This window comes from Amblyomma maculatum, chromosome 1 (assembly GCF_055883805.1).
Source record: "Amblyomma maculatum isolate TAMU_Amacu chromosome 1, ASM5588380v1, whole genome shotgun sequence".
In the NCBI taxonomy this organism is placed as follows: Eukaryota; Metazoa; Arthropoda; class Arachnida; order Ixodida; family Ixodidae; genus Amblyomma; species Amblyomma maculatum.
Genome location: NC_139344.1, coordinates 27,294,224 through 27,319,265, shown reverse-complemented (window position 1 = coordinate 27,319,265; position 25,042 = coordinate 27,294,224). Strand labels below are relative to the sequence as shown.

Below are 25,042 nucleotides of genomic sequence, written 5' to 3'. Positions count from 1 at the left end.
CCAACCTTTGAACAGCCCCACGCCGCCTCTTGCTCGCTCCGACGCCATTTTGAAGCACAGCGGCCGGTTGGTGTGGTCGCAGTTGCTCGGCGCAAGCAGAAGCGCTTGCTTTTTTTGCTGCACAGTGGTTGCTGACGTCTCGCGAGTGCTTTTATTTTGTGTTCGACCGTATGAATGACAAGCTTGGTAACTCCACCTTAGCCAAAATGACTGGCTGTTGTGTGCCAATGTGCACCGGGTCAACGCGTAAAGGCCTACGCTGTTTTCGCTTCCCCCGGGACTCGGAACGGAGAAGGGAATGGGAAGCTCAAGTTAAGCGGGATCGGTGGAAAGCAACTGACAGCTCATATATCTGCGAGGTAAGTTGCAAACGAGTTTAGTCTTATCAAACGGCACTTCGCAATTAAAATATACTTGTGCACGCCGCTACTTTGTAGGTAGCGTGAATTCGCAAAGAATTATAACGTCGCACACCTTTCGATGCTTTCACTGAAAGCACTGGCGTTTGTTTTACAGAGAAGTTCGCGTAAGTTGTATTTAGACAGCAGAGTCAACTGCATCGTTAAAAAAATAGTAAGAATGAGTGTGAGGTGCCTGATATTTTCGACAGAAGGTCTACAGTGATTTGTCTCGAGAGCGTGGCTTTCATATTGGTGTCGCTTGAAACACCGCGATTTTGTCTGAGATCTCGGGAGATATTTTGCAGCTCTCATATCAAGGCGCGTGACTTTTTCTCTTTAAATTTGAAAATATTTGAACCGTACTATTCGCAAGTGATATAGACGATGTTACGGTTGCAGGTATATTTGATTTACGCTGTTCGTAAGCGGAGTTTTTTTTTTTTTTTACGAGAATGTGTTAAGCTCGATAATTTAGCAACATTTTTTTAAATCCCGTTTAGGCACCTTAAATAACTGGTTAATTTCTAAACGCATTTAGTTTGTATTAATTTAAGAAAACGTCAATACTCACATCTGGTGCCTTGTTTACTTTTTAGCGCCACTTTGAAGAGGACCAGTTTGAGAGGAACCGGCAGGATGGGCGCCGTCTGTTAAAGTCTACAGCTTTGCCCACGCTGTTTGACTTCAGACGTAAGTAATAATTGTACTGGGGCGCATTTCCAGCTGCTGGGTACAAAACAATGAGACCCATTCTTTTTATTAAAATTTCAGCTCCACCTAAGCGAAGAAAGCTCCCTGCAAAGCGGCCTGCCCAATGTGGGCCTGCTGATGGAGAAGGAACCAGCTCCTCCTCAACTGTAGCTACAGAAGCTGGCAATGACGACTTGACAGAATTCACTTGGGACAGTATCTCTTCTTTCGAAGAAAATGCAATTGAGCATGAGAGCAGTGAAAGTATTTCCTCGCTTTCATCATGTGAGCTACGAAAGGCTCTGCAAGACATGAAAAAGAAAAACTTTGAATTGCGCGAAAAAGAAGTTGCATATCGCAAACAGAAAAACAAAGCGCCTGGAAAGAGATCTCTCTACGCTCACTAAAAATTTGAACTTTTTGAATGAGGACCAGAAGGCTGCTTTGAATAGAAAGAGCCGGAAAGGTAGTGCATGGAGCGCAGAAACCATAAAAAAAGCACTGCATCTGAAATTTGCTTGCGGCTCTGCAGGTTACGATTTGCTTTTAGAACAAGGAAACCCCCTTCCTTCACGAAGGACACTTTGTAGACGACTACAACACCTGTCGTTTAAGCCCGGGGTCTTGAATGAAATTATCAACATGATGAAGGTGAAAGTGGCTGCGATGTCAAACATTGAAAAAGACTGTGTGTTATTTCTGGATGAAATGGATATTCAGAAAGGTGTCGAGCTAGATCGAAGTGGTGATGGCTTTCTTGGCAAAGTGACGCTCCCTGAAACCGACCAAGCAGCAAACCATGCACTCGTCTTCATGGTTGGGGGTCTTAACACGCGCTGGAAGCAAGTAATTGCTTATCATTATACAGGTGCTTTTGTTAATGGAGACAAGTTGAAAGACTTTGTCTTCCACTTAATCAGCCTCTGCACAGAGATTTCTTTGCGTGTGCTGTGTGTGACATGCGACATGGGGAGCTCCAACCGTGCGATGTGGCGTAGCTTAAACCTGTCGTGACGCTGGGGCTACGTCGACCCGGCCTTCACTTGGTAGCGTGCAGAGACTCGGGGTTGAAGTAGGATTGAATCTTCGAAGTTGGTGAAATATGTACAAGCAGGTTTAATGGCACTTTGAGAAACTTATTTACAGGATTATTTACATGAAAAAGAAGGGTATATTTAACAAAATGGCAAGCGTAAAGAGTTCATAGCGAGAAGCGTCTGGATGAGCCGTTTACCCAGGGCTCAGAGCGACATTTCGTGCTCTGCAGCGTCCTTAAAACCCCCTATGTCCAGCCCCTCTCTGAAGATGCTGACCAACCAAATCCAGGGCACGCCCCTCAGGTATCGGCATCCAATCGAACACATCACTGCACTGATGGTCTGAAGCACTGACTGGTCCGGCATTCATTCGTTGGGCGTGATCACTTGTTGGCGGGAAAAGCTTGGGAACGGCGAGGAGAGGAGGTACATTTCTATTCTTCAGCAAAGAAACCACAGGCTGGTTCTGACAAGTGGTTTTACTTCTCAGAAACCCGAGTGCACGTGGCGCCGCATCCGCTCCCAGCATTGTCCGTTTTCGACAATTGCAAATCTTTCCTGCATTCCTGGGAAATCACTTAATGGCTGTATGCGTCATGCTCCTTTCTTGTCCTGCACGTCAGCGGACATGTCACTCTGTCGTCTCCTTTGGAAAGTAGGCATTCCTCACTGGACGATAGGGCTTATCGACTGGAAGGGTGAACAAAAGAAAGAAAGCACTTCCTGCATTTCCCGCATGGGGACGTTTCTTTGTGTTTTTCCAGACGTTCTCTTGGCAGGGTCAATTTGGCATTTGCAGAGTGTCCACAAAGCAAAACAGGCTTACAAAACAGGATTCCTGGAAACAGGCTCACTTAGAGCCATTGGACCATCACCACATATTCACAGCACTTATCCATGCCCACAGGCGAACAATAGAGCGCGCAAATGCGGATGCTTGGTCGTAACAGCCTCCTCCCCCGCCAGAAGAGTCTCGGAGGGCAGCAGTCCCAGCTGCTGCATGAAGAGACGACTTAATGGCCTGCACGTGAACGCTTGAAGCTCGCTGTTGCTTGTCGCGTTGTCTTGATTGTAGGCCAAATTGCTCGAGCTGTCTGAAACTCAACCACATGTCGAAGCAAACACTCGGCTCCCGTCTGAAGAGACCAGGTTAAAAGAAAACTGCCATTGTTGTTCGAGAAAAGCCCACTCTCAAGCCGTTCAGGACCCACGTATTCCTAGAAAACCAAACGTGCTGCTTTACATAGCCACACATATACAAGCGCACGAAAAAAAAAAAAACCTGATTATCAATTTGGATACATGGTGAGGAACATCTCGGACCGCTTAGAAAGAGCGGCTAAGCGCGTCCGCATTCCCATTTAACTTCCCCTTTTTGTATCTTATTTCAAAATTGTACTGCTGTAAAATCAAGCTCCACCTAAGAAGGCGACTGTTCTTCAATGTCGCAGTTTGCAGCCAAGCCAGGGGACAATGGTCCGTCTCTACGGTGAATTTGGCCCCTCCAAGATAGCACTGCAATTTTTGAATGGCCCATACAATGCAAGCGCATTCTTTCTCTGACGCGCAATAAGCCCTCTCTCTAGTACTCAGTTTTCTGCTCAAGTAGAGCACGGGGTGCTCATTACCGTCGTCATCTCTCTGGCAGAGAACAGCACCTAGCCCTCGATCACTGGCATCACACTGGACCGTGAATTCTCGGGCATAGTCTGGAGCTCGCAATACCGGACGGCTAATCAGCACAGCCTTCAGGTTTACGAAGGAGGCTTCCTTTTGTTCGTCCCAGACTACATTTGTCGGTTCTGTCTTGCGGAGAGCGTCGGTCAGAGGGCTAGCCAAAGCTGAATAGTTAGGGATGTAGTGATTGTAGTACCCAGTCAGACCTAGGAATGCTCGAATTTCCGTCTTCGTGCTCGGCCGCGGGTAGTCTGCTACCGCAGAAATCTTAATCTCGCTGGGTTTCCTGAAACCTTGACCTACATTGTGACCCAAGTAGTCCACGGTCGCCCTTGCCAGGCAACATTTCTCGGCCTTTACGGTTAGTCCAGCTTGACGCAAAAGGCTCAGTACAGCTCTTAGATGTACCATATGGTCGGCCCATGAGTCGGAAAAAACCGCAATGTCATCTAAATAAGGCACCGCGAATGTTTCACACCCATTTAAAACCCTATCCATGAGTCGGGAAAAACAAAATGGAGCATTTTTGAGCCCGAAACTCATCATTGTTGGCTGGTAGCTGCCCGTCGGAGTGACGAAAGCCGCGTATCTGCTGGCGCGTTCAGTGAGCGGTACTTGCCAGTATCCTCGAGTAAGGTCCAGCGTAGTCACATATGCCGCTCTACTGACCTGTTCTACTCTCTCCTTAATATTCGGAATAGGATACACTTGATCCCTGGTGAGAGAATTTAGCTTTCGGTAGTCTACCACAGGCCTAGGGTCTTTACCTGGAGCTTCTACTAAGATCATAGGCGAAGCATAATCGCTTTCCGAGGGTTTTATTACTCCCAATTCCAGCATGCGAGTTACTTCCCTATCCAGAATTTCTCTTTGCCTTGGAGAAAATCGGTAGCACCTTGATCGCACTGGCACGTCTGAAGTCAGCTCAATATCGTGCTCAGTCAAATCAGTCCTGCCTGGCCTGTCCACGAAGCAGGCCTCAAACTCTGTTATTATTTCGCCCAGATCGGACAGCTGGGATTTCTTTAGTTCTCCTCTCTGCTTTGTCTTTTTGAGAAGTTCCTGAGCGTTGCTTCCTTTTCCGCTGAGGCAAATCAAGTTATCCCCCATCTCCTCGGGAAGGTTTAACGTTAGATTTACCATGGTTTGCTCCATAGCTAAGTCCTCTCGGGTTCCACTTAAAAGTCTCGTGAGATTACTAGACACTGGCGGCAAGAGGTTACTCTCAAGAACGTCCTCATTCCGCGTCTCATCAAGCTCACTGTCAAGTTGACATATCTGAGATGCCTCGCTCTCAAAGTTTTCTGACCTGCTATCTTCCGCATTTACCACTGTTTTAACTGCCGTTTCCTCCGCTGTGGATTTTTCTGGAATGAGCAGTGTAGCTAGTTCTGGCGCCTTTGAACGTGTTAAGGCTTGCTCAACTCTGTCTCCGAAAAGGATGCCCCTCTTTCGCAGCAGCATGTCCGATTTGTTGGAGAACAAATACGGATAGCACTTAGGAAGCTTTCCTGAAACGGCAGCCTCGGTTGTTAATTCGCCGAAAGGGCCCTCGATGACCACGTTCGCGATCGGCAAGCACACACTCTGTTCCTCAACTACCTGTCGGATCCATGCACACTGTCCTGTATAGTCGGAAGGCGATACATACGCCGGATGGACAACATCCATCGTTGCGGCCGAATCGCGCAGTACCTTGCAAGGCTTCCCGTTGACTACTAGGTCATGCATGTAAGGTTCCAAAAGGTGCATATTTTCATCGCAGTCACTGACGTACGAGAAAGCAATCTTTTCTTTCCGGCAGTTGACGGCAATGTGACCCTGCTCATTACACCTAAAGCATGTGAGCGGCTTCCTAGCCTCAAGCTTTTTCTTTGTGTTCTGCGCGTTGGTCACTTCCCCACTTTTCTCACTGCCGTCCTTTCTAGGGCGTTTGCCTGAAGAAGCCTTCCTTTCTTCGTTTGCAAATCTAGCAAAGTGCCTTTTCTGACGGTTATTTACACTGAACGTGGGATTGCGGAGCCTATCTACTGCTGGGTTGCTGAATTGTCGGCGCGAAGCGTACTCCTCAATGAGTTCGGCAGCTTCAGTTGCCGACTTAATTTCGCCTCGGTCCTGTAACCAATTTCTTTCTTTTTCTGGGAGGCAGCTATAAAACTGCTCCAAAAGAATTCGCTCGACTACAGCGTCCCTATCACGGTAGGAATCAGTGCTCTTTAGCCACTCGCCCAAATTGACTCTTAAATTATACAGGAATTCAGGGTAACTCTCGTCCCTGGACTTAGTAGCGTTCCGAAAACGTTGTCTGAACGCCTCGGCGCTAAGCCTATACTTTCTCAGAAGGCAAGCTTTGACCTTCTCGTAGTTGTCCGCGTCCTCCTTGCTTAGCCGCGCGACAACCTCCGCTGCCTCGCAGGGCAGAACCGTCAATAATCTCTGAGACCAAGTGTCTCGCTGGAAGGACAGTTTTTCGCAAGTTCGCTCAAAGTTAGCCAGATACAGACCGATATCCCCTGATATCACATATGGCTGCATGTACTTTGACATCTTGAAATCTGCCTCCTTGTTGAGACGAGGTACCGCTAGCTGGGGACAATCGCCCGACCTCTTGCTCAACTCTAGTTCTAATTTCCGGAGCTCAATGTCTAGCTTCTTTTCCTCTCTTTCCCTCTCACGTTCGCGCTCCCTTTCCTCTTTTTCCCTCTCACGTTCGCGCTCCCTTTCCTCTTTTTCCCTCTCAAGTTCGCGCTCACGCCTCTTTTCTTCTTTTTCCCGCTCTTTCTGCTGTCTGAGCTGCTCCTCCTTTTTTTGGGCGATGAGGTTCCATGCTTCACTGAGCTCCTCATCATCGGCTCCCAAATCTGTGATTGCCTTTATAATCAAAGGTTTTCGTGCCAAACCACTTGTATCAATTCCCAATTCCTCACACAATAGCAACAGGTCCGGTTTCTGCAGCTTTTGTAGGTCCATGATCGCTCCGAGTGTCGGCTACTTCCAAAACAACAGTGCAAACTACCAAACCTAAAGGCGTTTCAACACTTTTTACCAGTTCTAAAATCTAACCCTGTTCTAGAACCTGGTCCACATCAGAAGAAAGCCAAGCACTCACCCACACATGCGATCGATGTTCCGAGCTGCCCTCTTGTTGGCCGATTGTTGCTCCTGCTTGTTGCTTGAGATGCCACCTCCGATCACCAGATGTTGTGGCTTGTAGATTCTGATCCACCTCGAATCACCAGATGTTGTAGCTTGTAGATCCAGATCCCAACGCTGGTCACCAGTGTTGGGGCTTGTAGATTCAGATCCTACCGCTGATCACCAGTTGTCGTGACGCTGGGGCTACGTCGACCCGGCCTTCACTTGGTAGCGTGCAGAGACTCGGGGTTGAAGTAGGATTGAATCTTCGAAGTTGGTGAAATATGTACAAGCAGGTTTAATGGCACTTTGAGAAACTTATTTACAGGATTATTTACATGAAAAAGAAGGGTATATTTAACAAAATGGCAAGCGTAAAGAGTTCATAGCGAGAAGCGTCTGGATGAGCCGTTTACCCAGGGCTCAGAGCGACATTTCGTGCTCTGCAGCGTCCTTAAAACCCCCTATGTCCAGCCCCTCTCTGAAGATGCTGACCAACCAAATCCAGGGCACGCCCCTCAGGTATCGGCATCCAATCGAACACATCACTGCACTGATGGTCTGAAGCACTGACTGGTCCGGCATTCATTCGTTGGGCGTGATCACTTGTTGGCGGGAAAAGCTTGGGAACGGCGAGGAGAGGAGGTACATTTCTATTCTTCAGCAAAGAAACCACAGGCTGGTTCTGACAAGTGGTTTTACTTCTCAGAAACCCGAGTGCACGTGGCGCCGCATCCGCTCCCAGCATTGTCCGTTTTCGACAATTGCAAATCTTTCCTGCATTCCTGGGAAATCACTTAATGGCTGTATGCGTCATGCTCCTTTCTTGTCCTGCACGTCAGCGGACATGTCACTCTGTCGTCTCCTTTGGAAAGTAGGCATTCCTCACTGGACGATAGGGCTTATCGACTGGAAGGGTGAACAAAAGAAAGAAAGCACTTCCTGCATTTCCCGCAGGGGGACGTTTCTTTGTGTTTTTCCAGAAGTTCTCTTGGCAGGGTCAATTTGGCATTTGCAGAGTGTCCACAAAGCAAAACAGGCTTACAAAACAGGATTCCTGGAAACAGGCTCACTTAGAGCCATTGGACCATCACCACATATTCACAGCACTTATCCATGCCCACAGGCGAACAATAGAGCGCGCAAATGCGGATGCTTGGTCGTAACAAACCTGTCTAGTTCCCGCTTTTCGGTCACTACATGCACAGTTCCTCACCCATACGACAATTCTATGTCGCTGTTCTTTATGCCAGATCCTTCACATGTACTAAAAAACATCAGAGGGCACCTCGTGCGAAAAGACCAGATGAAACTGAGTGAAGAAATAGTGGCGAAGTACGATTTACCAAGCACTGATGTGTCAATTGAGTATATAGAAGCTGTCCTGAAGTTGGACACAGAGCAGTTGAAGGTGGCACCTAACCTAAGTGCGCTGCATGTTTCCAATGGCCACTTCACAAAGATGAAGGTAGGGGTAGCTGTTCAGTTATTCAGAGAAGCACCTGCCGCTATCAGGTACTTTGTAGAGCGGAAGAAGCTGCCACCCGAGTCTGGAACAACAGCCTGGTTTTGCGAGGTGATTTTCAAGTGGTACACAATCATGACTGCGAGGCACCCTGTTGTTGCCCTCAGTTTATCAAATGAAAGTAAATACAAAGAGTCTGTCTCAACTCTGAAACTCGCTGTTGAAGTCGCCGAGAGTTTAGGCATTGGCATCAAAAAGGTGTGGAAACCATGTCAAGCAGGTGTGCTAATGTCCACTGCTGCAGTGCTTCAACTTCACGAGTTTCTGCTAAACAAGTGTGGCTACGCATTCTTCTTAACAGGACGGTTGGCTCAAGATTACCTGGAGAATTTGTTTTCGGTGATCCGGATGATTTCTCCCGTGCCTAGTGCATATGATGTCAAAAATGCACTCAGAATTGTATCAGTCAGCCAATTCCTCAAAGTACCTAAGAACTCTGGTTATGAAGATGATGACAGCAACTACTTAGTGAATTTCTTTTCTGCAGAGATTAAAGAAGTGCAGAATGAATTCCAAGAAACCTCATATGATGATGATGATGACTGCACAGAAGTCGAGCCATTGTCTCTCATTGAAAGTGACATCGTTGCTCACTTGACAGGCTATTTGGTGAAGCCTTTTATCAGCACTAAGAAACCATGCCCTGCCTGTACTGAGGCTCTCATTGCTGACGAGGCTTCCGATGAGCATGCCCTTGTGCAGCTCAAGGAGTACAATCAAGGTTCTAGGAATCTGGCGTATGTGAGTCGTGCAGTCCTGCAGTTTGTTTCTTCCTGTGAATGTCTCTTTAAGAAATTTTCAGAAGAAAATGATATTTGTGGTTTAGGTCACCCAATCAAGACATTGACAAGTCTTATTGAACGATCAGTTTCTCTGCCACCTAGTGAGTGCACTGACCACCCAAGAATTATGACAAAACTGTTGTGCCGTTTTGTTATCATGCGGCTACGTATCTACCTCCGCTGGCTGAGCGAACCGGATGAATCGGACGACGGATACGGCAGCAAGACTGTGGCTGGCGTTAACTTGTCGTAGAGCAACTTGCTTTAAATGTTACGCCATAGTGTACAGGAGCTTTTCTTGCAACTCTACCTTTCATGCTTACTTTATATTTGCTTTTTTTTTCATTCTTTGTTTTCTTGTTGCGAAGGTTACATCACATTGTAAAAAAGCAATTTTTTTCCCCTATGTCTTGTTTTCTTATTGCACTTGACATTAAATAAATCATTTGCAGAGCTTGCTTGTCTGCCTGTATTATCTGTTAGGGGCAACCCTGACAAGTTATAATACATATTTGTTTGGAACAATAAAAAGGCTCCACTTTAGGTAGTACTTATTTTTGTAATAGGCTAGCCTATTGCCACGGCAATTTTGAAAGCAACGTAGCAAATTCACGCATAGGCATCGTTAAAAATGCTGTTCTTTAACTAAACATTTATGGTCGTTTTTTTTTTGCGCACTTGATGGCTTATTAATGTCTATAACTAATATTTCGGCTAAAAAATTAAAAAAAAATAGAATGCTGCAGTTTAATTAATGACCTGTGTAGACTATATGCATGGCTTGTAATGAGTACATATGGGCTTGATAAAATAAATACGAAGGAATAATACGAGCAGAACCGTGCTTCACAAACTAAGGAATCGCGGCAGAGCAACCGGTGCGTGGTATGTCAATGACACAAGCGATTTCTGCACGTCAGCGCAGCAAGAACTCTCCGTTGGTGTGCACCCATCAGAAAAATGAACCAAATGAAAATTTCGTGGAAATCTGTTTTACTAACTCCAAAGAAGGGCAACTGGTTTTCGTGGGCCTCGAAAACGCAGCCGCTGTGACAGCGTTGGAATACGGCAGCATTATTTTTGTATGCCAACGACCGTCTTTAACGGATGTAGCAGCACCCCTTTGAGCAGTAAACGGACGAATAACCCACAGGCACACCTTCAAATATTAAAACCCGGAGAAACATCAGTTGTTGCGAGCTTAGCACACGAAAACAGCAAACACAACATAAGCGAAATCAAAGCGTGCGGGCGGCTTACGACGTGCTGCCGTTAACAAACCATGGAATTAAAAAAAAAAAAAAAAAAACGCAACACCGCGCGAAAAAAGAAGGCAATTTCTCCTATCGGCACGTAGCACAGCAAACTGCTGGGCAACGAATAGTTAAAATATTAGCGCGTTTTCAAACCAACAGACTGCATATGAAATGTTCAACCTCGACCACCTGCAGTCCTAAAATTAAATCGTGCAATTCTGTCTCCGACGCTAGGCTTTTAAAAAGGCTATTATGAGTAACACGAGAAGCAGTGCGATGCTGATAAAAAGTCAAGTTCAAGTCAAAGCAATCTGAAGAGCGCCGAGAGTATGAATGGCATCCTTACGAACGCGAGCGCAGCAGCGCAGCTGATCCCGTGTGCTTCATTATGACGGCGTCGGAGAGGTTGTCTCCACCCTACGCGGGTGCATGTATGCAGCGACACCTTTCTTCTGGAGCGCGAATTTGATTATCTGCTGCAATCTCGCCAAACTCCATGCCCCGCACACACCGTTGTAGAAAGCAACAATATCAACAGTACGAGGTGTCATTCGGCAATGTCTAAGAGAACTGAATGATGTCATGGAAACGCTATACGGTCGATTGTGAAATAGAGTGTACTTTCTGCTAAGCCAAATATTACGGCGACGGCTTGTTCGATACTTTTGTTCCCCGCATACCATGAGTGAGTTAAATCAAGTCATTGCGCTCACAATAGTGATTACTCGAAAACAAGAAATGAAAGGACGTGTTTTTCAGCCGTCTTCTGTGGTTAAGGGCGACGACTTCTCATAGCCGTGCCGATCACATATTGTAGCAGATGTTCCTGCTCACCCAGAAATGCTTTCGGAACTGCATATAAATAACACAATTCACGCCTCAAAGGCACATGTCGTACGTTACAAGCTTGAAGTGTCAAAGACACTGCACACTGCTATGTTAATCGTAAACAGCCGCTCGCTATCGTTGAGGTGCCAGATGATCGGCCCGATGAAAAAACTGGTCGACTTTCGGGCATTCACCGTGCTGTCTGAGGTCGATTGTCATACCGTCACCGGATGATCTTGACAGCAGTTTATCGATTGCGGCAACCATCCGAACTATTTTTCTCCATCGCGTCAGTCTCCGGCAGACGCGAGCACATCGAGCAGGGCAAAGCGGCTTCTCTGCAGCGCGCGTCCCGCAGTGCTTGCCGGGATCGCACCCCTGCGAACAACCGATTTTCTGGGTGCGTGACGAGGCAACGAAAAACTGCCCCGTCAAGGGGCGCTTCCGGTGATCGAGGACAGCGGGTGCGCCCCGGTGCGGTTAATCGAGGATAGATGATGCGCACCAGGGCGCCCCGGTGCGCACTGGTGCGGACGATCGAGGATGCTATTAGGTAGCCCATCTCTTGCAGCTGGTGTGACGTCACAGCGAGCGCGGGGCCTCTAGCGGGAGAACCGCCGGCCGGCGTGGCACGATCAGGAATTGCCCGACCACTCGACTTGGCAGCCCATCTCTCGCAGCTGGTATGACGTCATAGGTCATCCACAGTTGACGCTTAAAGGTCAAACGTGGCACGGTCCGGGATTACGCGAAAGGCTGTTCATGGGCGTAATATTGCTTTCGGAATAAAACAAAGAAAGCACGCAAGATAAACCATGACATGAAGTTTGTCCCTTGTGCTACGGGTGTGGTGTATGATGTTCTCAAGTGTGGAAAAAGATTTATAGGCCAGACGGGAAGGTGCGTGAATACCCGCATACGTGAGCACAATACTTCTTTGGATGGGGCCCCTTCCTGGAACTTGGCATTGCACTACAGGGAATGAAGACGTTAACCCCCTAATTCTAACACAAGCACCGCGATAAATTAACAAGATAAATCAGCGAAGAATTTCACATTCATAAAAACCGCGACATATACGTTAGCACCCCATCTGTTCTCCTTCATGACTGTGAACTGCGGTATCTTGATCGTTAAGATTCAAGTTATCAAGTATCGGTGCTGTTAGTACTGCTTATGCGTGCTCTTGGTTGTAGGTGGACTATATATTTGTGTTCTTTTCAATAAATATTCAGTTGCTAGTCAGCACTGGTACTGTATTCTCTCTTGTCTCCGTTGTTGCGCAGTTTTTTTTTTCTAATTATATGCCAACTCGCTCAACTCGCCGTTTTACTGAAGTATATAGAGTCTGTAATAAGGGAGTAATTACTCATTGGCATCCAACTAGCTTTCCTTTGTAGTCGTATGGCTGCGCTTGGGTGGATGCCAATGAGTATTTACTCCCTTATTACAAATTTACTCCACCTTGGGGGATTCCCCTAAAATATGGGATATAGAGTCTATTCAACAACTGCTAACCAAATTTCGGTTGTGCTTTACCAACATAATTTATGTTGGGGAAATTGAGTTCATGTTTTCTTGCGGTTTTGCAGCGCATTAAACATCAAATATACGTTCATAAGTGCATTAGCTGAAGCAAGGAACTGGGCTCCTTCTGGAAAATATTTGGAAGGGCACGAACTCTACTGCATGACACGTACAAATATATCAGGGGTAAGATGCAATATAAATCAGAAGTTCCGAAAAAAAGAAGTATCTTGTGATATGCCTTTTTCGCGGAACTTGGGATTTGTGGATCGTAGTGGGATTTCGTGATAGTTAAGCTCCGAATCTCAATGGGACGCAAAATCGACTTTTGCTAACGTTTTTTTTTTCAACTTCGAGAAGAAAATGTTTAATGAACAGAACGTCGCATGCAAGCCTGATTAATTGTACTGCACATAAAATAAATAATTAGTCACAAAAGTATTTCAACTAGGCGAAAGAAGTGTCGTCTACCAGTGAAAAAAAAAATCGATTTTTGTTCACGTTTTGGCTCCCAGCATTTGAGGGGGCCTTGTTCGCAATTTCCAGAAAAATTTCATATAAGTGTTCTGATCGACAGTTCACTACTTGCACACATCGGGACACCCTATATATAGTGTATGAGCGCTTATAGAAGACCTTCAGATACAGTAGATGTGAAAAAGCATTAGTCTCCAATTTATTCTTTATTGTAGCCTCGTGCGTCAAACCGCTCCATGATTTGAAATGTGTAGGTTATGTGTGCATAACGCCAGTCTTTCGGTATTGAATGACATAGATAATGCGTAGCAGTGCATGATATTGTAATATGTACTGGTATTAGAAACGAACACCTAAAAACTAGGTATTGAAGATCACGTTGAACTATTGGTTGCAGCAAAATAGGGTGTAAACGCCGCCGGCAATTGTATCCGCACACTGTCGTTATCGAATACATCAACCTGAATTTTTTGTCGAGAATGAAGATACTGGTGTGTTAATTCGGCCCTTCACTTTCAACATGGTTTCAGCACGAAAACGAAAACTAGAAATATTGTTGAGAATGCCCAACTCAAGGATGCGCTGGCGGCGACTTTCCCGTTGTCATTCAATGCGGCTTCAATGTTCTGGTCAACAGGGCCAGTGAATACAATAAAAAGTGAATGCAGCATGAAATCCCGAAAATATAAAAGAATCAAAGAAAACAGCACAGCATGTTTACATCTGTGACATCAAAAATAAATGTATTGTTCTCTTATTAACCTTTTCAATATCAACTTTATTTTGGCGAAGATAATTTAAGAGAGAGAGGGCAGAACATATGCGAGCAATCGCTGGTCAAATGTTGTTCTCGCGAAAGGCACAATCCAAGTATCTCTAGAACGTGAAGGATACGTTGCGATTGGAAATTGGCGATGGAAAGTACTGTATATTCAGAGGTAGCTATGCGCTGTTTGTAGTGAACGGCTAAGTTGTACGAATAGAGATAGGCCACTGGCATATTATTCTAAAATTCTTGAAAAGCGGCATGGTATGAGCGTAGTAGTCTGCTCCAGCTATATGGCAGACCGTATTTTTGCATACCATCATCATCATCATCATCATCATCATAGTCATCATCATCAGCACCAGCATCATCATCCTGACTATACCCACTGCAGGGCGAAGGCCTCTCCCATACTTCTCCAATTAACCCGGTTCTGTGCTAGCTCCATCCATTTGACCCCTGTGAACTTCTTAACCTCATCCGTCCACTAACTTTCTGCCGCCCCCTGCTATGCTTTCCTTCCCTTGGAATCCAGTTCGTTACCATTAGCGACCATTGGTTATCCTCTCTTCGCACTACATGTCCTGCCCATGCCCATTTCTTCTTCTTGATTTCCACTAGAATGTCAGTAACTTGAGTTATTTCTCTGACCCAATCTGCAGGCTTCCTATCTCTTAATGTTACCCCTGCCATTTTTCGTTCCATAGCCTTCTGCGTTGTCCTCAAATTAAGTAGAACCCTCTTGGTTAGGCTCCACGTTTCAGCCCCATAGGTGAGTACAGGTAAGATGCAACTGTTGTATACTTTCCTCTTGAGCGATACCGGTAAGCTGCTAGTCATAATCTGCGAGTGCTTGCCAAATGCGCTCCATCCCAATCTTATTGTTCTTGTTATTTCCTTTTCATGGTCCTGATCTGCAGTTACTACCTGTCCTAAGTAGAAGTATTAGCCTACTACTTTCTGTGCTTCGCTACCTAACGTAAACTGCTGTTCCTTCCCGAGGCTGTTGAACATTACCTTAGTCTTCTGCGTATTGATTTTCAAGCCCACCTTTCTACTTTTTCTGTCTAGGTCATCAATCATTATTTGCAGTTCATCCCCCGAGTTACTTAGCAAGGCAATGTCATCAGCAAATCGCAGATTACTGAGGTATTCTCCATCTACCCTTATCCCTAACTGCTCCCATTCCAAGTCTCTGAATACTTCCTCTAAGCAAGCTGTGAATAGTGCTGGGGAGATCGTGTCTCCTTGCCTAACACCTCTCTTTATGGGAATTTTGTTGGCTGTGGCTAAAGGTACGTCGGACGGACCCGATCGGTGGTCTTAAAGGTACGTCCGACGGACCCGGTGCGTTTTTCTTCGGGATACGACGGACGGATCCGGGAAATATTTTTCAGAGGTATACGGCGGACGGACCCGATCGGTAGGGTTCTTTCGACGGACCCAAAGCATTTTTCTCCGATATGGGCCTTGGGATCCGTCGAGAAAGCCGGACGGATCCGAGATCCCCAGATGTGGTTGTAGCAACTATTAACGTTGGTAGCAACATGGTAGCCATATGTAGCCAAATCGAAGTTGGTATGAGGTGTGCGTGCGAGGTGCAAGAAGTATGTACTACATGCGTGCGTGAAATGTGAAATTACAAAGAATAGTGCAGTGGCAAGAATAGTGCCTAGAATGGGTGATATACTCCGTGATGGCATGATGATAGGTTTACGTGAGTTGGACCGCGGCAGGGTGGCAAGAACAAGCGCATGTAATCGCGGTGTTGACGGCCAGCCCGCGGCCCGCACGCCCGATCATTTGGTCCTCGTTATCATGTGGATTAACGTCTACGACGGTCGTTATGTAGTTATGTAGTTTTGATTCTTCAAAGTTTCGTCACTTCCATCCGTGATGACATGCGTCCCGTAACGCATCGCTCTCTGCTCGCATTGAGGTTTGGTGCTGCAAGTTCTACGTAGTACATATACAAGCGGCGCTGAAAAAGCTGGGTGCCGCCGGCGTGTCTCTAGCCCAAGCATCGCGTCATTCGTGTTTGTTGGAGGTGTGGTTTGTGCTTACCGTGAGATGCTGTGATGTACGGATTACGTCCTACTAGAGTGCTGTGTGAGACTACGAAGAGTGCTGTGATGAGTGCGCCGATGTCCGGACGGACATCAGTGTGTCCGTTTATGATCGGCGATGTTGCACGTGCATGTCAGTGTTTATTAGGTGCAGTGGTAATTTATTTACACGCGCTGTGCAACAATCGGACGAAAATAAGTCATCGACAATTTGTTAGCCTGCACTACAGAGCTCAAAACTCGGAAAATGGGAATGCACATGATGCAGTTTTCGCATGTTGGAGTGGACCGAAAAATAAGTGCCCAGCCCACACCGCTGGGATGCACATTACTACAGGTGAAATGGTTCAGGTTTCTGTATAATAGCTGCCTGGCACAGCACCTTCCTAAATGTTCAGGCTTTGTGCTATTGTTGAAGGCCACTTTATCATTAATAAAGGAACGAATATGCTTTATGTGTTAATGACTAGTGCTTTTTCAACATATGTTCATTTTTTTTTTCGTTTTTCGTTAGTTTCCTGTTTTTCATGCTAGACAAACACAAATAGTACACTTTTAAACTTGTCAGTCCAAAGCTGAACATGAATATCTGCCATGCATGTGACAGCTTTAATGCTAGAAAGGTTGACGTGTATAGCATGTACGTAGACGCTGCGACATCTTAGTGGCACGTTCGGCTACTTGCCCCAAGGTCGTGATGTTTAATGCCAGTGATGGCAGTCGCACTTTGGTGCAGGTGAAATGCAAATGCTTCTGTTTCCTGCAAGATGTCAACGTAAAGTACAAAGCCCGGGCAGTCAAATTAGTTTGGAGCTCTCCACTACGGTATTTTTCATAGCTACATATATCACTTTAGGATGTGAAACCCTACATGCCACAGGTAGGCTGCACTGTTTTTTAGATTTTGTAACCTCTCATCTATGTTTTGCAACATTTGGCTAATTTTAGTTCTCAAACAGTTGTAAAAGATGAAACCGAAGCAGTTCTTGGCATGGTTTCCTGCTTGGATTAATTTGCTAATTGCAGTTCTTTGAAACTTGCATCAATGCTAGACAGTTCAAATAGCAGGCAGTTGAATTACAGAAATGATGTGGATCGTGCATTTCAGTTCTGACAAATGGAAAGTAACGGTCCCCTCCTTGCATGCATAGGTGCCCTTAGACAAATACATACTCGGGTGTGTGATTGTGACGCATATCAAGGGTCAACAGAAGGCCATGTGGAGCCAGTGTGATATTCTTCATGAAGGCTAAAGTAAAATTGTACAACAGCTGCTGTACCATGTAGAAAAAAAATTGATCATTTTGTGTATGATCAATTTGTGGCTGGAACCAAATCTGCATCTTTCGGTTAAGCATCCAAGCACTCTTAACTACTGAGCCAGCACAACGGGGTCAAGTATCAAAATGCATGCCATTACATTTCCTTCTAGCCGGTGGTTTTCTTCACAGAACTAATGTATACAAGGAAAAGTAAATAGCAAGAAAACACTAGTTTTATTGCACATTATATTCACATTTCAGCAAACATTCTCTAGGAAAACATTTCTCATAATGTTTGCATGGAAACCATAAACATCTTACAAAAACAAAACAATGCACTTACTCCACTCCAATTATTAATGGGCAAGGTTGCATCTATGCTACTACACTGCACTTATCACCAAATTACAAGCCCCATCTGCTTTGTCCAATCACTTGATGAAACTAACGGAGACAGATGTCGCACACCACAGACTGGTCGTCTCGCAACGTATCTCTGTATATGTTGCATTTCAATTTCATGCCTTTCCACTTAGCTTCAACTGTTGCCAGCATTACTAGTCACCCATCTTTTCTGAAGTTCCTTTCTACGCTGTTGGGATCAGCATCCTTGTTAACGATGGTCTCTGGAATTTTCGATGCTATCATTTTCACATCTTTCTCATCTGGAAGAACGAAGGAAATGACAAGCTTTGAGCAGAAAAAAATTAGGGAGACTCCTAATCTCCACCTGTAAGGGTATGGTTTGCCAGCTTTAATGGTTCTTGTCTGCAGATCCCACTGTGGATTCCCGTTAATTTACATGCCCTTTGCTACAAACATAATTACTAATTCCTTAATTCAGGTCTCTGTTATCTCAGATATACTCATTAGCATACGGTCGTAGACTGCCCTGTTAGGTGATAGACAACCTGGCATAGACCTCTGTAAGCATCAGCTTTCTTAATTGGAGCTGAAACGTCCCAGAACATATTTCAAATATAACTTTGTAAGCTTGACTTAACAGCTCCTGCCATGTCGTGTGGCCTCGTGACATTTGGCTCGTGGCACTTTTGGCTTGTGCACAGGGGTCATCTGTTAAATACTGGTTAACATGCATGAAAAATACATTTTCACACAAACTGGTGGCAAATGGTCAAGTGGTACACTGCAGATTTTGAAATGTATACCTATATGCATGCAAGGATCGAATCATCACATAACATGATCAAGAGTTCTATCAGTACCTGTAGTTACATAGCATTTCAATGCCCAATAAAGGACCACCTCGGACAATGGTTGTGGTTACCACAAGACCTGTTCTAACAGCGTACTGACACCATTCCACTGAGCGATGGACATATATATGCATACCCTAGATAGCTCATGATTGTGGATCTCATTTATTTCTATGACTTCCAAGAAGTTCCTATCGTCAGAAACACTACACTTTATGAAATCGGGACAGTTGTCTTGAAAGGTGATGAAAAGAAATAACCAGGTTACCTTGACGCAATGCTTAATTACAGAGGGTGAATATGCTGCATGAAGATAGCAAGAAGCTTGTACAAAGAAAAGTGAGAGTGAAATGGCAGGATTTTTGAAACATTGAAATAAACTACAAACTATACTTGTCAAACCTGTCATTAAGTATTGGAAATCATGCAGTAATCAAAAACACAACATGGAGGCCATTTTAGGTCATGTTCACAAAACACATACCCACACCTCATACACAGCTTCATACTTATGACAGAGGACAAACCAATATGCAAGGAATGTGGAGATGAACTAACAATAAACCATATCTTACACGTGCGCCAGAGTCGAGAAAATAAGAGGAAACATTTTGTACAATTTTGCAACAGATCCCTTTCCATCCCAGCATGATCCTAGGAGAGACGTGCAAATTTTCTGCATTTTTGGTTACCTAAAATGTTCCTAAACAAGCTACATCCTAAAGAACATTTTAGTCATTACACACAAAATAAATACATTAAACCTTGTTCTTGCTGCATGGCAGCATTAGTCGCTTATGCACCATAAAAATCAACACAATGCTGTAAGGTATACCTTGGTTAGCTATGTTATATGAGATAAGCTTTCGGTCTGGTGTGGTCCTTATTCATGTGACAGCGCTGTCATGAGGGTCTATGTCCCAGCGATCGGAAAGTGACCTATTGCAATAATTTTACAAACTGAAGGCGATTCTACAGGTTTCTAAAGACTGGAGTGCTCAAATGTTTTATCAACGTCCGCCTGCTTTGACAGCCTGGAGTGAAACTGTTGAAGAGAATACATTTTTGTACATTTAACGCGTTTCTGAAGGCGTTGCTTTCAGTTACGGGGCCCACAAAAAGCAGCTGAATGTCAAACGCCGCCTAGGTAGGCTTTCTAGCAAGACAGCGGTGTAGCGTGAAAAATCGCTCCGCCGGTCCATCACTGGCGCCGCTGACTTGACAGGCGAACTTTCAAACTTATAGCTACTGACCACACCTGAAACACTGAATTGCGCATGATCAAGGCAGAATTTCTCTTACACTGAGCACTGGTAGCTATCGATTTCGGGCCCAATATTGTGAAAATCGGTCCTCTCTTCGATCATTGATACGTCCACGGTTGAACATTTATGCGCCTCGGGGTAGGCCAGCCGTAGGAACATAGATGCGTGGTTGTAGCAACGATCACTTGCATGGCACACTCTGCAAAATTCCAAGTCAGCTTCTGCAACGAAATGTGCAGCGCACATTTTCTACCGCGTACCTAAGTCCGGCGATGCATGCATATCGATCCCGATCGTTTCAAAGCTGCGCGGCCGTTCAGTCGGGTCACGCTAACCTCGAGCATGCGGGAGTTTAAACTACATGTACGCAAAATTCAACGACAAGAAAAAGATGATAGAAAAAACAGCGCAACAGACGTGGACGGAGGTGAAGAACAGACAGGACGGGCGCTGTTTTTTCTATCATGTCACCATACCAACTCGCCCAGATGTCTCTTCTATTAAAGAAAAAGATGCAGGCTAAGCACTTTAGTCTAGTCTTCCCCTAAATACCAAAGAACATTGCTGTTCACAAGGAATTCGGATCATTCGCGCTTCCGGCTTTCCGGTGGTGCATTCTTGCGATGCGGTGCAGTAGGTCTTCGCCTCGACGAGTCGATGTGCAGCTCGCCGCAGTAGCAGCGCAGGCCTCTAGTAGATTCGGCATGTCTTCTGCCACGGCTCTGAGGTAGACTTTAAACGAAGAATTTAGCTAGAAACATCCTGTTTCCTCGGTCTGCATGTGAGGAACGAGCATAATGCCATTTCACATACATACTTTGGACTGCCGAATGTTGTTCACGACGAGGTGTGTGTGTGTGTTGTGCCGGCGCTAGATCTTCGGAGGTCGATGCAGGACCTAAGACAGCGTAAATGCTAGGAATAGTTCGCTCGCATTACGGGCAGATCGAGATGATAGTTTAGTGCGAAGCGAAAGCTGCTCGTGAATGTGCGTATCTCGATGCCAGCTGGTGGAGTAGCATCGCCTGCAGCTATGTGCGTGACAGCGATGCTTGCCGTACACAACCCTAAGTGAAGACCGTGATCTATGTTAGAACGGATGCACTCTTCGTAGCACCTCATCGAGAGTCGCGGCTAGCTGATATCATAGAGGATAAGATTCATTCACGCGTAGCAAGCGGAATGTGGCCGCGTTCGACGTGCATATAGCCATTAGCCTGTATATCGACGTCCGCCGTATCTTTACGAGAATCGAATGGATACGTCGGACGTACCTTTAGACACTTCGAATTTTGTTACTTTCTTTATGCAGAACTATGGTTGCAGTGCAGCCACTATATATATATCTTCCAGCACTTTCACGTACGGCTCGTCTACCCCCTGATTTCGCAATGCCTGCATCACCGCCGAGGTTTTTACTGAATCAAATGCTTTTTCGTAATCAATGAATGCTATGCATAAGGGCTGGTTATATTTCAAGCATTTTTCTATCACCTGGTTGATGGTATGGATATGATCGATAGTAGAGTACCGTTTCCGAAAACCTGCTTGACCCTTTGCTTGATTGCAGTCTAAGGTTGTCCTGATTTTATTAGCGATTACCTTAGTAAATACCTTATACGTAGCAGATAGTAAGCTGATTGGTCTGTAATTTTTAGGGCCCCTAGTGTCCATTAATAATTTAAACAGCGCAAACAAGAAGACACAGGACAAGATAAAAGGAAGCCACAGTACAAGCGCTGTACTGTGGCTTTCTTTTACCTTGTCCTGTGTCTTCTTGTTCGCGCTGTTTAAATTAATAATGGATATTTACCAACTCGCCCAACAAAGTATCTTGGTAAGCCATAGTCCTTAGCGTCCCCCTTTTTATGAATGCGGATAATGTTTGCAATCATTCCAAGGTTCTAGTACCGTCGATGACACCAGGCACTGTGTATACAGGGTGGCCAGTTTTTCTAGCACGATATCCCCCCCGTCCTTCAACAAATCTGTAGTTATCTGATCCTCTCCAGCTGCTTTCCCCATTTTCATAGTTTCTATTGATTTCTTGACCTTGTCCTTCGTCACTGGTGGAACGTCTGACTGTTTTTCCCTGCCGCCAATCTCATTAAGGTCCTGACTACTTTGGCTACTGTAGAGATCAGTATATAACTCCTCGGCTACTTTGACTATCTTGTCCATATTCGTGATGACGTTGCCCGCCTTGTCCTTTAGTGCATACATCTGGGTTTTGCCTATGCTCAATTTCTTCTTCATCGCTTTAAGGCTTTCTCCGTTCTTTACAGCATGTTTATGTTATACTTCCTTATATCGGCCACTTTGCGCTTATTGATTAGCTTTGATATCTCTGCCAGTTCTATCTGTTCTGTTGGGCTGGAAGCATTTATACCTTGGCGTTTCTTAATCAAATCTTTCGTCTCCCTAGACAGCTTACCGGTATCCTCTCTAACTATCCTACCGCCTACGCCTACAGCGCTCTCAGTAATGATATCTCTGAAATTATTGTTCATTGCTTCTAGGGTAATGTCGCCATCCTCGGTTAGAGCTTAATATCTGTTTTGTAGCGAGATCCTGAACTCTTTTGCCTTCCCCCTCACCGCTAATTCGTTGATGGGTTTCTTTCTTACTAATCTGTTGCATTCCTTCTTCAGATTTAGTTTAATTCGGGACCTCACCATCCTGTGGTCACTGCATCGCACGTTCCCGATTACCTCTACGTCTTGCATAATGGCAGGGGTTGGAGCTGCTTTAGAATCTCCACAGTCGGCAAGAGTCCACCACCTTCTTTCCTTATACATAGGCGACGCTCCGCAGTCCAAACACATCTCATTTGAATACGGAGCAGAAGCTTCCGAAGTCGGATCCCGAAATCCTTAAGGCGAATGAGTCTGGGCAGCCTGTCCGGAAAGCAATGATCCAACGAGGCAGCTCTCCCATTGGCCGAGAACCCGCAAAACGTGGCGCCCAACCAGGCCGTTGCGGACCAACAGGAGAGCCAGACGAGTGACAGCCTCGACCAATCCAAGGACGAGGAGTTCACTCCCGTCTCGAGGAGGAAGCCTGGCAGGCCGCAATCCCGTATCGACCGCCGCCGCACAGCGTCCACACGCGGCTCGAAAACATCGAAAGCCGCTCCGAAGGCCAAGAGGCGAAACGAGAAGACGCCATCGCCGAAATGTGGAAGCAAGGGTGCCTCTGTCGCGCCGTGTGTGCTATGCGGGGGTGCCTTCCCAGATCAATGTGAGTGCGGAAAACAGCTCCTCGTCAGAGGAGGGGGCGCAAGCCCTTTGACCGTGACCGCCTTCATGGTGCGTCGCGGCCCTTGTCCGAGCTAGACCTTCGCCTCAAAACAACCCCCCCCCCCCCCTATTTGGGAAGGGGAGGGGACCCTGCCGGGGGCGCCGGATGGATGATGATTGATTGATGAATTATGTGTGAACTTGGGACGAGGCACCTCTGGGTGCCAAGGCTGTCTGACAACGGCAGGTACTCCTTGTATTCGTCTCTAACTCCTGACTGATCGGTCATGGAGACGGTTAATTCACTTAACCGACAAAAAGCGAATCTCAGTGCGTGTGCCCTCTCCATGGAGCGGCGGAGTAGCATGCCCATTGAGGCAACCAATTCCCAAAACGTACGCTCCAGCACAGCCAAAAAATAATGGGGGAAACAAAGGTATACTGCAGAGTTATTGCCACCTCTTGTGAAAACGCCAGAATGCGTTCATAAAATGTGCGATTATCCAAAGTTGCAGTATTTATTCCACGTAATTTCGGGCGGATTGCTTTATTTTCTGGGTTTTGTGCACGCGTTGCAGACGCCGCGGGAGGCGTGCACAAAATCCAAAAAATAAAGCCATCCGCTCGAAATTACGTGAAATGAATACAACTTTAGACAATCGCACTTTCTGAATGTAATTTCACAAAAAGGTCTGAATAACTGTTAAATATACCTTTAAGTCTACCCACAATTTTTTGGCTCGGCAAGTATTGGGATAGGTTGCCTCGATGGGCATGCTACCCTCCACCTCTCCATGAAGAGGGAGCACGCATCGAGTGTTCCTTTTTGTCGGCTCTGTAAATTAATCGCCACCATGACCGATTAGAAAGGTGTTAGACACAACGGATATAACAAGTATACCTCATATCCGCAGCGAACAGCTGAGTGCTCCGGCATGGAAGCACCGAAATCATTGCGCGGCACCTACAACACCATTCCGGTAAGCTCGGTTACATCAAAAAGCACCGTCGAAGTCCACATTCGCAAGTAACGAAAAGTTCTATTTTATTCAACGCCGCTATACAACAAAAGTGTTCAATTTAAGATAGCCTACAAGAAGTAAGATTAACCGGCCAAGAAGACGCACACAGGAAAAATCGACACAGAAAGACCAGCCTCTTTCTTTCTGTGTCGATTTTTCCTGTGTGCGTCTTCTTGGCCGGTTAATCTTACTTCATGCAATGCACCAACTAGCCCAACTACGTGTTTTACTGAATAGCCTACAACTGTTATAACATTGAAGCCATGGTTTTGTGCAATATTAACACGTCATGTCAGTGCAAGTGGTGCTGGTGTGTTTTATTTTTTGTTTCTGTCTATAGACATTTTGCATAAAGAAAAAAAAAAAAGATATCAGCGGAAATTAGCTGTTTAGCTATTCCTCCCCACTGCGCCAGTCTTGTCCCATCTGTCTTGCGATAGTCTACATAGCGGAGTCCATCTCGCCCCGAAAATTTAAGGACGGATATTTGTTTAACGACATCGCTAATAATAAGGTCCGCTTGCAGCGGCAACGCCATCTGGAGTTTTTTTTTTTTCTTTTTTTTTTTTTTTTTGCTTGAACTTATAAACAAGACAGTGCGAACGTTGAACTGTTTAACATATTAGTACAATGTGCAAGCTCGAAGATATCGCCGTTACGTACGTCTGACGAGCATGCGAATTACGATTTTCTTTCTTTTTTTTATACCTGACGTATTTCTGTTTGAAAAGCGCTGTTCGTGACATCAATGAAGTGCCGAGTGTGTGGCCTCCTTATATCCTTCCTATATACTGGCGCAGAGACGAGAACGAGTGTGGTGTATTTCATATTACAAGCGATAAGTGCCGCAATGATCATATATTTGCCATC

General features: G+C 45.6%; 1 pseudogene; it reads left to right on the top strand.

Annotated features, from left to right (window-relative positions):
* The first annotated feature begins 206 nt into the window (after positions 1-206).
* LOC146201997 (uncharacterized) lies at positions 207-23,202 on the top strand (annotated as a pseudogene).
* Positions 23,203-25,042: the final 1,840 nt, after the last annotated feature.